The sequence below is a fragment of the Heptranchias perlo genome, chromosome 19 (assembly GCF_035084215.1).
Source record: "Heptranchias perlo isolate sHepPer1 chromosome 19, sHepPer1.hap1, whole genome shotgun sequence".
NCBI classification, from domain to species: domain Eukaryota; kingdom Metazoa; phylum Chordata; class Chondrichthyes; order Hexanchiformes; family Hexanchidae; genus Heptranchias; species Heptranchias perlo.
Genome location: NC_090343.1, coordinates 35,801,407 through 35,814,591, shown reverse-complemented (window position 1 = coordinate 35,814,591; position 13,185 = coordinate 35,801,407). Strand labels below are relative to the sequence as shown.

General features: G+C 42.6%; 1 long non-coding RNA gene across 1 annotated transcript in view; it reads right to left on the bottom strand.

Annotated features, from left to right (window-relative positions):
• Window positions 1-11,134, bottom strand: part of LOC137335484 (uncharacterized) — a 42,038-nt gene extending 30,904 nt beyond the window's left edge. The window contains exon 1 of the long non-coding RNA XR_010966432.1: window positions 11,067-11,134. This is a non-coding gene — a long non-coding RNA (uncharacterized lncRNA). The remainder of the gene's footprint in view (window positions 1-11,066) is intronic.
• Between the last annotated feature and the right edge of the window lie 2,051 nt (window positions 11,135-13,185).

Genomic DNA, 13,185 nt, shown 5'->3' with positions numbered 1-13,185 from the left:
AGTCTATCCACGTAACTGAAGTCTCTCTTCCCTGAAACCATTCCAGTAAATCTTTTCTGCACCCTCTCTAAGGCCTTCATATCTTTCCTAAAGTGTGGTGCCCAGAATTGGACACAATAACCCAGTTGTGGCCAAACTAGTGTTTTATAAAGGATCAACATAACTTCCTTGCTTTTGTACTCTATGCCGCTATTTATAAAGCCCAGGATCCTGTATGCTTTTTTAATCACTTTCTCAACCTGTCCTGCAACCTTCAAAGAATTGTGCAAATATAGCCCCAGGTCTTTCTGTTCTTGCACTCCCTTTAGAATTGTACCATTTGGTTTGTATTGCCTCCCCTCATTCTTCCTGTCAAAATGTATCACTTCGCACTTCTCTGCATTAAATTTCATCTGCCATGTGTCTGACCATTCCACCAGCCTGTCTATGTCCCCTTGAAGTCTATCACTATCCCTTTCACTGTTTACTACACTTCCAAGTTTTGCGTTATCTGCAAATTTTGAAATTGTGCCATGTACAACCAAGTCCAAGTTATTAACATATATCAAAAAAAGCAGTGGTCCTAGTATTGATCCCTGGGGAACACCACTGTATACCTTCCTCTAGTCCGAAAAACAACCGTTCACCACTACTCTCTGTTTCCTGTCATTTAGCCAATTTCGTATCCATGCTGCCACTGCCCCTTTTATTCCATGGGCTTCAATTTTGCTTACAAGCCTATTACGTGGCACTTTATCAAACGCCTTTTGAAAGTCCATATACACAACATCAACCGCATTGCCCTCATCAACCCTCTTTGTTACCTCATCAAAAAACTCAATCAAGTTAGTTAAATACGATTTGCCTTTAACAAATCCGTGCTGGCTTTCCTTTATTAATCCACATTTGTCCAAGTGACTAATAATTTTGTCCCCGATTATAGTTTCTAAAATCTTCCCCACCACTGAGGATAAACTGACTGACCTGTAATTGCCGGGTTTATCCTTGCACCCTCTTTTGAACAAGGATGTAACGTTTACAATTCTCCAGTCCTCTGGCACCACCCCCATATCTAAGGATGTTTGGAAGATTATGGCCAGCACCTCCGCAATTTCCACCCTTACTTCCCTCAACAACCTAGGATGCATCCCATCCGGAACGGGTGACTTATTTACTTTGAGTATAGCTAGCCTTTCTAGTACCTCCTCTGTATCAATTTTTAGCCCATCCAGCATCTCAACTACCTCCTCTTTTACTATGACTTTGGCAGCATCTTCTTCCTTGGTAAAGACAGGTGCAAAGTACTCATTTAGTACCTCAGCCATGCCCTCTGCCTCCATGCGTAGATCTCCTCTTTGGTCCCGAATCGGTCCCACCCTTCCTCTTACTACTGGTTTACAATTTATATGCCTATAGAAGACTTTTAGATTCCCTTTTATGTTAGCCGCCAGTCTATTCTCATACTCTCTCTTTGCCCCTCTTATTTCCTTTTTCACTGCCCCTCTTACTTTCTATATTCAGCCTGGTTCTCACTTGTATTATCAACCTGACAACTGTTCTACGCCCCCTTTTTCTGCTTCATCTTACTCTCTTTCTCTTTCGTCATCCAGGGAGCTCTGGCTTTGGTTTCCCTACCTTTCCCACTCATGGGAACATAACTAATCTGTACCTGAACCATCTCCTCTTTAAAGGCCACCCATTGTTCGATTACAGTTTTGCCTGCCAATCTTTGATTCCAATTTACCCGGACCAGATCCGTTCTCATCCCACTGAAATTGGCCCTCCTCTAATTAAGTATTTTTACTGTTGATTGCTTCTTGTCCTTTTCCATAACTAATCTAAACCTTATGATAATATGATCACTGTTCCCTAAATATTCCCCCACTGACACTTGCTCCACTTGGCCAGCCTCATTCCCTAGAACCAGATCCAGCAATACCTCCTTCCTCGTTGGATCGGAAACATACTGATCAAGGAAGTTCTCCTGATCACACTTCGGAAATTCCTCCCCCTCTTTGCCCTTTGCACTATTACTATCCCAGTCCATATTAGGACAGTTGAAGTCCCCCATTATCACTCCTCTATAGTTCTTGCGCCTCTCTGTAATTTCCCTGCAAATTTGCTACTCTATACCCTTTCCACTAGTTGGTGGCCTATAAATTACACCCAGTAGTGTAATGTCGCCTCTATTCTTTCTTAATAATTAGATGAACATATTCACTTACTGCCAGGAAGAAGTGACTAATTGTATGAAAAATAATTCTGTAAATCAGAAAAGTCTCCACTGCCTCAGGACCACCTGACCTTAACTAGATTCCCAATCATGAGCCTCCATGCCACAAGAGTGGTCCTTCAAGCCTTCACTAACATAATAATAACCTGTCTAGCTGTACCACCCACCATCCTCCCCACCCATTGAATAACTAAGATACCTTTGCCAATTGTATGGTGCCCTCTAACTACACACAGTTATGTCAATAGCTCAATTTAACACATGACTGTGAGTACTTGCAAACCATGGCATGAATGACAGAGTACAATAAGTAAGCACAATGTATCCCTAAAAAAACAGAAATGTTGAAAGGTACTCTTGACCTATGTAAAACAGCAGACTGAAGAAGATTCAAAAAGATGGCCCTGAGACAGTTTCCCTGTTGTTCCCTTTTCTTTTCTTCCATTCTAAACATGTGATATACAAATCTTACTGCTTCGGTGTCAATTCAGCAGCTGATAAAAGCAGCAGCTGTTCTCTCACAAAGTAAAATGCTTCCTTTGCTATTTTTAAGTATTATAAAAGCCATTTAATGGTTCAAAAAAATTATCCCGTTGTGCATGAAAAGACAGCAATATGCCATTGCTCAGATGGGTCTGTCAGGTAAGTTGTATTTTAAAGGTCATATCCTCACTGAAGGCTCTTTTGTGGAGCAGATCCATCTAAAGCTTTAACTGTGAACATATTTTGTGAAGGAGAAGAAACCCACTTCTGGCTTAGATCTGTAATCTATAGAATATTAATTTTAAGAATAGTTCTCTATGATAAAAAAAAATTAAAATTGCATTGATATATAATTTCAGGATTCCAGGTGTTTATCCCTTTTCTCTTCACTCATTTTTCCAGTTCAAGAACATAAGAACATAAGAAATAGGAACAGGAGTAGGCCATACTGCCCCTCAAGTCTGCTCCGCCATTCAATAAGATCATGGCTGATCTTCGACCTCAACTCCACTTTCCCACCAGATCCTCATATCCCTTGCTACCCCTACAGTCCAAAAATCTATCGATCTCAGTCTTGAATATACTCAACGACTGAGTATCCACAGCCCTCAGGGGTAGAGAATTCCAAAGATTTAGGACCCTCTGAGTGAAGAAATTCCTCCCCATCTCGGTCTTAAATGGCCGACCCCTTATCCTGAGACTATGTCCCTAGTTCTGCACTCTCCAGCCAGAGGAAACATCCTCTCATCATCTACCCTATCAAGCCCTCTTAGAATCATATATGTTTCAATGAGATCACCTCTCATTCTTCTAAACTCTAGAGAGTATAGGCCCATTCTACTCAATCTCTCCTCATAGGGCAACCCTCTCATCCCAGGAATCAATCTAGTGAACCTTTGTTGCACCGCCTCTCAGACAAGTATATCCTTCCTTATGTCAGGAGAATATAGCTGCACGCAGTACTCCAACTGTGGTCTCACCAAAGCCCTGTACAGTTGCAACGAGACTTCCTCACTCTTGTACTCCAACCTCCTTGCCATAAAGGCCAACATACCGTTTTGTGTGCAAGGACACCCAAATCCCTCTGAACACCAACATTTAACAGTTTCTCACCATTTAAAAAATATTCCGTTTTTCTATTTTTCCTACCAAAGTGAATTACCTCACACTTCCCCACATTATACTCCATCTGCCACCTTCTTGCCCACTCACTTAACCTGTCTATATCCCTTTGCAGACTCTGTGTTCTCCTCACAGCTTACCTTCCCACCTAGTTTTGCATCGTCAGCAAACTTGGATACATTACATTCGGTCCCTTCAACCAAGTCATTAACATAGATTGCAAATAGCTGAGGCCCAAGCACTAATCCCTGCGGCACCCCACTAGTTATAACCTGCCAAACCAAAAATGACCCATTTATTCCTACTCTCTGTTTTCTGTCCGTTAACCAATCCTCAATCCACGTTAATATATTACCCCCAATCCCATGAGCCCTAATCTTGTGTAACAACCTTTTGTGTGACACCTTATCGAATGCCTTTTGAAAATCCAAATATACTACACCCACTGATTCCCTCATATCTATCCTGCCAGTTACACCCTCAAATAACTCTAATAGATTTGTCAAACACGATTTCCCTTTCATAAAACTATGTTGACTCTGCCTAATCATATTATGATTTTCTAAATGCCGTGTTATGACGTCCTTAATAATAGATTCTAGCATTTTCCCTACTGCTGATGTCAGGCCAGCTGGCCTATAGTTCCCTGTTTTCTCTCTCTCTCTTTTCTTGAATAGCAGGATTACATTTTCTACCTTCCAATCCACAGGGACCATTTTAAAATCAAGGGAATTTCATAAGATCAATAGGGAAGGACAGTGTACAGTCAATCTTTTCTCTCTCTGATCGCCATTCACAGCAGTCCAGCTCTAAAAGGCTTTAGGAATGAGATATGGAAAATAGAAATCTAATCTGATGCTGCTGTTAGAAAATTCTTCCACTGGTGGGGTTTAATAGTTTGTGTCAATGTAAGAAAAATATAGTGGACCTCTCTTGATGCCATAAACAGTTTTGTAAGATAATGACAGGAAGAGGACTGTGAGATCAAACAAATAACCAAGGATAGAAACAGAGCTAAAAACGTAGAACTATCAGCACTGTGGGGAGGGAAGAGGTCCCAGGTTTTGCAGTACTAATCTCTGCAAGTACTCAATTCAGCATGTGACTAGTTTGTGGATATCTGCCTGTCAGTTTGCATCTCTCTCTCTCTCTCTCTCTCTGTCCCTCTTTGTCTCTACGGCTCTCTCTATCTGTTGCTCGCTACTCATTCTCTCTCTAACTTTCAGCTGTCAGTAATTAAAATGTTTACATTTTCCAACCAGCAACAAAATGCAGCTGATTCTCAACAGAACCTTTTGGTTTGGCTGAGAAGCATTCAAATTTCAATTTGTTTAATGTTGAAAAATAAAAATAAAAAGAACTCAACGCAGGATGAGGAAAGATACTAGAGTAGAAACTAAAGTAGACCCTGTGTTACACCATCGGAAGTGTGGGGGAGGGATGTCTGCCTACCCATTTACCCTCTCTTTGACCCCATCCCAAATCACAGGGACAGGGTCAATTAAAGAATTGGGGTGGTTTCCCACACCTTCACCAATGTTACTGATTTTCCCTCTCCCCCACCCCAGCAAATCTGAAGGGATTTTGAAGCAGTTCCTTACCACTCCATTGGAGACGGTGTACAGTCATAGGCCAATCTGATGAAAGTTTTAAAAATGCCAAATTCCCCTCCATTGTTGCTCCCACCATATCCAAATGTCAATTAATCTTTCTTTGATCAATTGTCTTTTGAATACGGCATTGTGTGGCCCACTTACAGTGCTATACAGTATGTATATAGCATAGCCCCACTAATAGTTTACCTCGGTTACCATTTACTAACTCTACCCAAAGTGATTTTGTGTCTGCCCTTTCCTTTTTTATATCAACTCACTTGTGCTGCAAAACTGGAGTTTATATATAGAATCATAGAATGGTTACAGCATGGAAGCCTGTCGAGTCCATGCTGGCTCTCTGCAATATATTCTGCCCCACCACCACCTTTTCTCCCAATATAGTCTCTTCTATAAAATTTATATCCTTCCAGATATGTATCCCATTGATTGGAATCATTCCGCTATGTCTCTGTGATGCTAATAATGTTCAATCTATTAACCTCTGAAAAGGCTTCCAGATCATAATTCTTATTTGTCAGACTTCTTGCATTAATATAAGTTCAGCTCCAATGCTTTTTATCTTTCCCATTTACTTTATTAACATTTTTACTTTGTTTATCTCCCAGCATTGGAATTAGACTTATTAATCTTTGGGTTTTCACCTGAAGGTTTGCTCCAATAGGTATGGGTGCTCTCTTACATCTACTGCAACCACCTCCACATCTAATTTAAACACTCCACCACCATTCTATATATCCTTCCTGCCAACACCTTTCTCCCCACCCCACCCCTGCCTTTTGTTTAGCTGGTCCCTACCCAGTCTGTATAGGCTCCCACTATTCCACTGTCCCATTGTTTGATGAATCAAAACCCTGATTCCTTACACCAAAGCCTCAGCCACACGTTGGTCTGCCTAATTACCTTCAGTCTCTCGTCACAAGCACATGGTACAGGTAATATTTCAGAAAATGAACTACACTACACTTGAGGTCCTTCCCTTAAACTACCTTCCTATGTCATCAGTTCTGATTTTCGGCAGTTTTCCTTTGAGCCAATCAACTCTTGTGCAACAAACAGGAAGTTAGTGTGACAAACAGGAAGTTAGTGTGACAAACAGGAAGTGCACAAGAGATGCAAGCGTTTTAATATATCTCCACAACTGGTGGAGTTCATTCCATTCGTGACCAAGATTTTCATCACTTGTGAATCACTGAAGTGATGAAAGTATTAGGATGGGCAATAAATGCTGGCCTTGCCAGCGACGCCCACATCCCAAGAACAAATAAAAAAAATAGGTCTTGGTCACTTCTCGAATTGTTTATGTTCCAAACAAAACAAATAAAAAGTGTTTTCTTTAAGAACACTAAACACACTACAGGGTTGTATTTCCATTGGGACTCCCTGATCTCTCACCATAGCTTCAGCAGAAGATCAGCAGAAACCTCGGAGAAATGGCATAAACGGCCATTTATGTCATTTCTCAGGGACTTCTGCTGAGATCATGAAAAGCGATATAGAAATTACTAGTGTACAAATATAAATAGCAGGTCCCGTTAATGCTACATTTGTTTTGGAACCTGACAGAAATGAAACTAGAATTGCAATATCTTAGACAAGTTCCACGTTATTGAAGGAGCCATAAACAATGCACGTTATTGCTGACATCCCAGTTTAGCACATCACTGTATTGGAACAATAAGCTATCCATTCACATATTGTAACACCACCCCTTCTCATTTCTCACCTGGAACAGATCCCTAAAGCTTGTGGTCAGTGTGAGTCAATAACCTTAACGAAAGTTCTCACCATTAGTGCAATAGTTCTCGATCATGCTTTGACCAACTAATCTACTTGGTTAACCATAGTTTGCCACAATGTCAAGTCACCTTCTTTCCTGTTGCCTTCTCTCCACCATTTTATATTTTTACCTCATTTGACATTCAGCTGTGAGAATAACTTTAGCTGGGTAATGTCACACACAAAAAAAACCACTTCCTCACGCTTATGCATTTTGAAAAGGCCAATCTATAATCACTTCTACTTTTCAAAAATAACAGCTGCTCACATTTTGATCCACAGCTCCCTACTGTTAGATTTATTAACCCATCGAGGAGCAAATTTTGTGCACCGAGTTCATAATTGCAAAATTATTTTCTGTAAATTTCTAAAGATAAATATTGTACTCTCAAATAGAATTACACAATGTCCAGGAATTCGTAATTTTTGTCTACAGCATTCTCTGAACAATTTAATTTAATGGGATGAGCAATCGACATTTAGTGGTTTTGCCTCTGGATACAGTTTGCGAAGGGCTCAAAATTCAAGCATTCTCAAAGAACAAGGTAGTTTCTCCCCAGACTAACATGGATGAGATGCCAGCTTTAACTAAACCAACAAAAACTGAATGCATCAACTGTTTTTTCTTTCTTTTCTCCAATTTTCACATCTTACTGTTTGTGTGGGCATTTCCTATGCCTTTAATCTTAACTATTTGCACTACTTTGTTCTTTTAATTGCCTCACTGAAATCTTTGACGTCATTTAACAATTTTCTATTAAGCACTTTGGAGGTCATTGGCCCAATTAACTCAATTTCCCAGGGCAGTTTTTTCTCCCCTCTCATGTCTCTATTGTTTCCATTAAAATGATTATTTACCTTGTTTTTAGTTCCAATGAAACATTAACTCATCTTTTCTCTTTACTGTGTATTTTCAGCTGCGTCGGTTTTTATTTCAAATTTCAGCATTTGCATTTTTTTTTGCATTTCATTTGAACACAATCTCACTAATAAATTGCATGGCCCCTATGCCACCCAATAAGCTCAGATGTATCTTCTTTCCACAAACCAGCAGGAACTCCAATGCACACCTTTTACCCTTTTTACCAGTCACTAGCTGTGTGCTCCGAATTGGGCCAGCTTGTTGTACAGACACATGGGGCAAGATTTTAGCATGAAGGAGGGAAGGGAGCGGGACGGAGGATTATCAGATGCAAAACCCGAAAGCTAAGTTGGCGGGTTGCGATCTGCGATCACAACCTTAATAAGGACAATAAATTTTACTTCCGAGCTTCACGCCCAACAGCCAGACTGATGCCGGGATGAGGTCACAGATCGAGTGAAGAGGTTGGAGGTCGTTTGGTCGCAGATCGAGAGAAGAGATTGGAGGTCAGGTGAAGAGTCGGAGGTAGAGGGGGGCCACCATTTGGGGGTGGTCCACCATGGTGGGGTGAGGTCCAGCATTGGGGGATGTGGGACAGTCGGCCGATTGCAAGGTCATGTCGCGCCAGGTGAGTTTGTTGGGCCTGGATGATGCACTCCTGCTCCTCTGGGCCCACAAGCAATGCAATAAAGGCACTCACCTCACATGGATCCGGCCTTTTCCGCCTTCTTTCACCTGACATGAATCGGAAGCGATGGGAAACAGTAAGGTTAAAGTTGTTCTAATTATCTAATACTGTTCCAGTACAGCTACAACACTGGCATCTACCCGACAATGTGGAAAATTATCCAGGTATTCCTGTCCACAAAAAGCAGGACAAATCCAATCCGGCCAATTACCGCCCCATCAGTCTACTCTCAATCATCAGCAAAGTGATGGATGGTGTCGTTGACAGTGCTATCAAGCGGCACTTACTCACCAATAACCTGCTCACTAATGCTCAGTTTGAGTTCCGCCAGGACCACTCGGCTCCAGACCTCATTACAGCCTTGGTCCAAACATGGACAAAAGAGCTGAATTCCAGAGGTGAGGTGAGAGTGACTGCCCTTGACATCAAGGCAGCATTTGACTGAGTGTGGCACCAAGGAGCCCTAGTAAAGTTGAAGTCAATGGGAATCAGGGAGGAAACTCTCCTGTGGCTGGAATCGTACCTAGCACAAAGGAAGATGGTAGTGGTTGTTGGAGGCCAATCATCTCAGGGTAGTGTTTTAGGCCCAACCATCTTCAGCTGTTTCATCAATGACCTTCCCTCCATCATAAGGTCAGAAATGGGGATGTTCACTGATGATTGCACGGTGTTCAGTTGCATTCGCAACCCCTCAGATAATGAAGCAGTCCATGCCCGCGTGCAGCAAGACCTGGACAACATCCAGGCTTGGGCTGATAAGTGGCAAGTAACATTCGCGCCAGACAAGTGCCAGGCAATGACCATCTACAACAAGAGAGGGTCTAACCACCTCCCCATGACATTCAATGGCATAGCATCGCCGAATCCCCCACCATCAACATCCTGGGGGTCACCATTGACCAGAAACTTAACTGGATCAACCACATAAATACTGTGGCTACAAGAGCAGGTCAGAGGCTGGGTATTCTGTGGCGAGTGACTCACCTCCTGACTCCCTAAAGCCTTTCCACCATCTACAAGGCACAAGTCAGGAGTGTGGTGGAATACTCTCCACTTGCCTGGATGAGTGCAGCTCCAACAACACTCAAGAAGCTCGACACCATCCAGGACAAAGCAGCCCGCTTGATTGGTATCCCATCCACCATCCTAAACATTCACTACCTTCACCACCGGCGCACCGTGGCTGCAGTGTGTACCACCTACAGGATGCACTGCAGCAACTCGCCAAGGCTTCTTCGAAAGCACCTCCCAAACCCGCGGCCTCTACCACCTAGAAGGACAAGGGCAGCAGGCACATGGGAACACCACCACCTGCATGTTCCCCTCCAAGTCACACACTATCCCGACTTGGAAATATATCGCTGTTCTTTCATCGATGCTGGGTCAAAATCCTGGAACTCCCGACTTAACAGCACTGTGGGAGAACCTTCACCACACAGACTGCAGCGGTTCAAGAAGGTGGCTCACCACCACCTTCTCAAGAGCAATTAGGGATGGGCAATAAATGCTGGCCTTGCCAGTGATGCCCACATCCCATGAGCAAATTAAAAAAAACTCACCTCACATGGACCCGGCCGTTCCCGGCTGCTTTCACCTGACATGAATCGGAAGCGATGAGAAACAGTAAGCTTAAAGTTGTTTTACTTTTGTCAAAAAATTGAGTACCTCAACTATCACAATGAGGTACATTGCCCCTTTAAGTGTCGGCTGGCCGGCCTCAAGTACCAACGGGACTTCTGGGTTTCAGTTGTGCACGCGCATTCAAACGCGCCTGGGTCAAAGCCGGAAGTGGGCGGTTGGAGCCGCGATGCAGTCCCGCTCCAAAAATCCACTATTTTTACTGCCCACCCGCCCCCAACCCACCCATTTTTGGGGGTTAAAATCTCCCCCATGTTGTCTCGACTAGACCAGTAGCTGCATCACTGCATATGTAGCATGTATAGTTGACCTTGCACTAGTTTGTGAAGTCAATTCATTTTACTAATCTCCATTTGCTCATTGCACGGAGCAGCTGATGCATGAAGAGCACAAAAGAGCTTTCCTGATAGCACTTGAGTATAGAAGCGACCAGTACCAGGGACCAGGATCATTCCTTTGGATGACACAGCTCTGTGCCCATATCCTACCCAACAGCAACATTTGTTGTTGAGAACTGCTGAATCAGTCACAGTGTTCAGCATGGGAATTCCAATGGCAGTTCTAGATTGGAAGGAGGAAGAGGAGTTCAGGCAGAAGGAACAATGGCAGATGTGACTGGATCTCTGGCCTTGTCCTGGGGGGTGAATCTTCAGTGCTAGGCACACTTACTTGAGGATGTCTGAAGAGACCTGCCATTACCATCTGTGCTTAATATGGAAGGTTGTCACAGAGTAATGCCACCCCCTTAAGCCTAGCCTCCATATGATCTACCAGGAAGTCAGACCTATCTGTGGCATATCACCGAGTAAGTAAGTTTGAAAGGGAATTACAAAGAAGTTAAAAAGGACACTTCCCTTATTGTTCTGCTGTTAAGTTCTTTGTGGTCCACCATCCCTCTTTTCCTTTGACTTCATGTCTTGAAGGGCTATGTCCTCAAGCTGATACAGAATTCGGAGGTTTGTAGGCTGCCACCAGTCCAGTTTGTCTGTGATTGTGTGCAACCTTCCCTTTAAAACCAAACAAAAGATATGACTTTTGGCTTTTGGAAGAACACATAATTGCACCCCAGTGACCAACGTAGACCCCACCTTGTGTGAATGGATAACTAAACATCATGCCAGTAATTTCAAGTGTTATTTTGTTTTGGTCTTCATAACATGTAACAGTTGCAACATGAGAAGCATTTTTAAGTGGCTTAATTTGAGATGTCAAACTGTGGGCCACCTTGCTTTGGCACTATTCTTCAAGCTTGAGAATTTCTTCCTCATCTGGTTTCACAATCTAGGAACATGGGAGACAACATTTACTCTATCAGCCATCTCTGGCCATGCTTGCTGCGCATTGTGGAGGAACTGGCTACCCCTTAGTCCCAAATATGGCTATCCTTCTCTGTTACACCTCTTCCAATAGAAAATCAAAAATGTCACCATCAAAGGGTCACATCTGCGTTCAGAAGAGCCCAATTTAAGAAAGGGGACCTCAAATAAGTGTTGGGCCCCCAAGTTTCATATGTAAAGGACCTAACGCCTATTTCAGGCTCAAACCCTGAATGTCTCCTTTGATGCCGATATCAATATGGCGGGGGCATGGAATTTCAAGGCCTATGTGCCATGCATACTTTGGATAGCTAATTAATATATGCTTATGGTTGATAGCATGACCTTGGCTAGCCTGGTGAGGTCTGTTCTTTCTTCCTGACTGGCAGCCTGCTTCTCTGAGCATCGCATTCTGCATCGTTATGCCTGGCCACCTCCCCCCAAGTACTTTGTGTTGCTCACCTGTGCGGACGGTGCCCTCGGGTGCCAACAGAGCCATCCTCCTCTGTCATATTTGGTCCAACTGTTCTTGAACAGAAGTATTACTCAGTCCTCACTTGGACTGATAAAAGCAGCACTCCTGTATCCCACCAATTTGGGCTTAATACAAACTCGGGGCCTGGAGGTGAGAGTGAAATATGCTGACAGATTATGCCATCCTAGGGTTCAGGTTGCTAGAAGCGTTCACTATTATTTGGAACTTTAATTAGTTATATTTGTAATTTAGCTGGCACAAATACACCTTCCCTTCAGACAAGCCTTCATATCATGCAGCAGTACTGGATTTCCGACCACCCAAACATCAAGTATACTTCTTGCCAGGAGCTCACTGCTATTATGAATATGAGGCTGACCCTAGAAGTTCTGATGAGATCAGCCCTGCTCCAATGCAGTGCATGCAAAATCCACCACGCCCACCTCCCGCCCACTCAGCACTCCTATATCCTATCAGTCTGGGCTCGGTGCGAACTCAGAACCTGGAGGTGAGAGATAAGTATGCTGATAGATTGTGCCATCCAGTCACACAGTTTCCAGATGAGATTAAAACAGCAACACAATTGAAACAGAATTATAAAAATATATAGAAATGGACCAAAATAAAATATTAAATACAATCATAAGCTTTTGCATCCAATTCTATAAAGGAGTACCACTAACAAAACTCAATTAGCATTTCTACTAGAGACTCCTTCAGATTCAGACCAACCTGAAATGAAAGCTCTTATAAAATTATTTATATCCTTTTAGTAACTTTTTACAGCACTACACATTCTATTTAAGGCATTGTAAGCACAGTTCATCATTTGTGTTGATGTAATTAAAATGACCGTTAAATATACTCAATTCTTCACTATAAACAAAAATTATTCAGTGTAAACTTCATCAACTTGTTCTCTGCAATGCCTCCAACCACATATGCTCAACACTCACTGAAAATAAAAGCATTTCTGAATAGTTATGGATGGGAAAGA